General features: G+C 34.4%; 1 pseudogene; it reads left to right on the forward strand.

Moving 5' to 3' along the window:
* Nucleotides 1–1,136: 1,136 nt before the first annotated feature.
* On the forward strand, nucleotides 1,137–3,360 carry LOC120263084 (annotated as a pseudogene).
* Nucleotides 3,361–4,539: the final 1,179 nt, after the last annotated feature.

Raw genomic sequence — 4,539 nt, forward strand, 5'->3', positions numbered from 1 at the left:
ACCCTTGGGTCAACAATACTGCTGTAGTATTGTGCAAGTACTATTTAAATATGTAGAAATATTGTAATACTGTAATAAAAATTTTCATTCATTGTTTATTGGGTCTCCTATGGGAGGATGTCATTTTTCTCTAATTCAAAGTTTTATGGTAGGGGGACCTAGAATTCTAACCTTGTGTTAGAACCTACGGGCCAAGGTACAGTCTTAGGTATATTAACTCGGTTTTATACCTAAAAATCATCTTGGCTTGGACAAGGTTGGACTCTAATATTCTCATGTGATGTTTAATTAGCTGGGTTAATAAATCTGTAAGGGGTTGATCAAGCCACCTTAATTAGTGCACCAGCATATCTGCTTGGTTGTTGACAAGCACTTGTATGCAAATCTTGTCACCTTTAGAAAAAAAACTTTTATTTTGAACTAAACCAAAATAACATAAAGAAAAAATAGAATCAATTTGTGAAATTTTTTTTCAATATGACTTATTCAATTTTTTTTCACGTGGTTGAACACACCTACTTCTGTGTATTTATGTCGCTTTAACCAATAACAGATTCTTTAAAATGCGAAAAAGTTGTGTTGAATTTTCTTCTGACCTTTTGAAATATTGAGTATAACAGGATACATTATTAATTAATATATATTTTTTTATGAATTTGTGACAACATGATGCATATGTAATTCCAAAGAAAAAACATAGCCAATTAGAAGCTTCTCAATCCCCACCCCCCTTTGCTAATGTTTTTAGCCATGGGGAAAGCATCATAAGCCAACTCAGAAGAATCCGATGAAACATTATTAGACTGAAATCTACACTAAGGCCGGTCAATAAATCCCAAAAATTTAATTAATTGTCAAACTCCTTTAATCTTAATTTTCTCGGGCGGTCATGAATTAATAGTTTTATGAATCTTTCCCTTTAGGACACATTGCTTATGCCACTACACTACTCTAAAGCCAACGCAGCACGTTAAAAACTATCAGATCTCTATTAACAAGAACAAACTAATAGACATATCGCTACGTTAAAGGACACCTAGGCTTGTTCGTGTTCGTAAACATCTATATATACTTGATAATTTCCTCACTTTTCCATTCAACCAACCTTGAAGATTAGGATATCCCTAGAAATTGGCATGGCGCTCTTCTCATTGTGTTTGTTAGTTTGCTCCCCATGCAATGCAAGCAGTAGTGAGATGGAGTACCTCAAGAAGATGATGAGGTCTCAGAGTTCTTCCTTAGGGTCTGTTCGAGACATTAAGTGGAAGCGTTTGAACTCGAGGAAGAGTTTATCTTTGCTAAATTGTACAAGTGAAAATGATGGATCGATGGAGGCTGATCAGGTGGACTCAATGCCAAGGCAACCAAACCGAATGCTTTTCGACTAGTATGCAGGTTATGTTACTGTGGATGTGAAAGCTGGCCGAGCACTATTCTATTATTTCGTAGAGTCACCTCAAAATTCTTCGACAAAACCTTTGGTACCATGGCTCAATGGAGGTAAACTGGTCCTTAAACTTTTCTGTTTAACTAGATAAAAATTTTGAGTGAAGTTCTTATTACAAAATATTAGAACGATGGGGATTGTGCTAATTTGTTTAGGATATTTTGATATTAGCTGGGATCTTAATTTGTTTTGGTACATCTTCCTCATATTATTAGTTTATGCTTCATTTGTATATAGCTTATTAATTTATTATTTATATGTATCTTAGAAAAGTATTAATTAATCAAGACAATTTGTAAAGCATGTATAAGCCAAACTCATTCTGCAAGGCCAGGCTACTCTTCAATTGGTGGTGGAGCAATGGTGGAACTCAAGCCATTCAGAGTTAACAGTGATGGGCGAACACTCTGTGCAAATGAATATGCGTGGAACAAAGGTGGCATTAATTCATCATTCTCAAAAATGTTCTTGTTTGTTTACTTGTCCATTGTGTTTTGAATGCAGTGGCAAATGTCATCTTCTTGGAATCACCTGCTGGTGTTGGATTCTCATATTCAAACATGACTTCAGATTATCAATCCACAGGAGATAAAAGAACAGCCGATGATGCCTACGTTTTCTTATAAAAATGGCTTGAGAGATTCCCTCAGTACAAGGGCCGTGATTTCTATATCACAGGAGAGAGTTATGGTGGCCATTACGTGTCGGAGCTTGCAAACACCATCATCACAAACAATAAGAACACAAGCGGCACCAATATCAACCTCAAAGGTGTTGCTATAAGTAATTTTGACACTTGAGTCTTTAGTCCAATCTTTTGGTCTAAGAAGTGGTTGAGTGATCATGTTCATCAATCCTTAGATTGGAAATGGATATTTTGATGTAATTATGAACGACAAGGCCATGCTTGATTACCTCACAGCACATGCATTGAACTCTGATGAAACTCATTAAGATGTTCAATCTGAATGCGACTTTGTTACTAGGAATTATAGTGCAGAGTGTGAGAAAGCTCTGAACCCTGGCTACATGGAAATTGGAAATCGTGATTACTATGACATCTATGCTCCTTTTTGCAATGATCCCTCTAAAGCAACAACAAGTGAAATCATTAGTGGGGTAAATTTAGTTCCTATTCCAATTATTGTTCACTAATCAAATAAATTTACATCAAGTTGATACTAGTTAGCTTGTGTGTGGTTCAGATGAAGGAAATTAATCCATGTGTTGGTGACTATGTGATTACATATCTTAATCTTCCTGAAGTGCAATAGAGTCTACATGCAAATGTTACGAAATTGCCATATCCATGGAATACATGCAGGTTGGTTAAGTTTGTGTCGTTATTAGTTAAAACCATGTTAGTTTTTCATATCTAAGTTAACTTATTTGTCTAACAGCGGACGTGTGAGTTAGGGTAATTGGGATGATGCACCAAAAACTATGCTACCTTACATCAAAGAGCTTATATCAAGGGGCATCAGAGTATGGCTTTATAGGTGAGTTGATGGGACTATCTTTAACACTACTATAACTAAATTTAAATAGAACCTAAGGCAAGAGATTGGTTCCTTGCAGTGGAGATGTGGATGCAGTTTGCTCAGTGACATCAACTCGATACTTTATTAATATGTTAGATCTCATAGTTAAAACTCCCTAGCGTGCATGGTATATCAATGACAAGGTAGGACGCATTCATTACCAATTTTTTTTTTAAAAGGTGGATAAACCACTTCATTGCCAAATTTTTAAATGGCGCATGTTAACAGGTTGGAGGGTATGTGCTTGTCTACCAATGACTAACATTTGTCACAGTGAGGGGAGATGGGCATCTGGTGCCAAGTTATCACCCTAAAAGAGCACTAATGATGATCACATCATTCCTTCAGGGAGAGCTCCCACCTGATGCATAACGAGGATGCTATATATAATGCAAATATCTTCTTGGCCTTTATTGTAGATCTTTACTTTTTTGGGGAGATTACTAATGAAGGACAATTTGAGCTTCTAAGTTACTTGAATTTTTTTTTTGCAAATGTTTTTAAGAGAAATAAATGATGTTTGATTGGAAATCAGTGGAAGAAACCAAATAGATTAATTAATTCTTTGGTTTCCTTTTCTCCTTTCATTCAATTAATTGAATGCTTGCAGAGTCCCTGGTAGATCACGTTTAATGTATAAGAAATCACAAAAGATGAAATTCAAAAGTTTGTTTTTTATGGAATTTGAGCAGATCCAGCCTTGAATCTTACATAACAATCTGATCAACAATAAAGAACAAAATATTGCTTGCAACGATCCTCTTCCTTGATGACATGACTTTGAATAGCCATAACTTTCCAAACTTCGCCAAGTTTTTTAGCTTTTTCTCAGCAAGGCTTTGTTTAAGATACTTGTGAGAAGATTTCATCTAAGATTATGGATCAAGAGGAGAAGATTTCATCAATAAGATATGCAAATCAAGGCTGATTTGCATTTAAGAGTAAATATCTACTTATATACAGATATTCTAATTGATTATTTACTTTAACTGCATATTTACTTAATTAATTAGAAATACCATGCATAGATATAAGCTTTTGTATACAAATAAAAATTTAAAGCTCAATTGAAGATACACCAAAGATCACGTATACAAATTTGTACACTTTTCCTCTGAAGTCGTCATGGTATTTGAGCTGCTCTGAAATCCTTGTGAGTTTTCTTTTGTCATTGTACAATTTCTTCTTTTTTATCATCCTTTAGAGGATATATTATAGTTTTAGACTTATCTTCTCTTAAGTTCTTTGTTCTTTGTGTTCAATGAAGATTATTAATTGAAAACATTATGAGTTCATATCTATCAAAATTAATTCAATGGAAGAAATTATGATGTTCTTTTAGAATTTCACTTCCAATTTTTTGTTGAGGAAAGGCATTATTTTCTATTCTCGATGGATCTCAAGAGGATATATAGCTTTTATGTTGAAATACTGAAACTGTTGCAGATTTGACTTTCCGATCAATGCCGATTTGATCGCCCTATTTCTTAATAAATAGTGACTAGTGCAGGTTTAACCATCTTATATTCTAATATTTTCGAGATTTATATT

This window comes from Dioscorea cayenensis, chromosome 6 (assembly GCF_009730915.1).
Source record: "Dioscorea cayenensis subsp. rotundata cultivar TDr96_F1 chromosome 6, TDr96_F1_v2_PseudoChromosome.rev07_lg8_w22 25.fasta, whole genome shotgun sequence".
NCBI classification, from domain to species: Eukaryota; Viridiplantae; Streptophyta; class Magnoliopsida; order Dioscoreales; family Dioscoreaceae; genus Dioscorea; species Dioscorea cayenensis.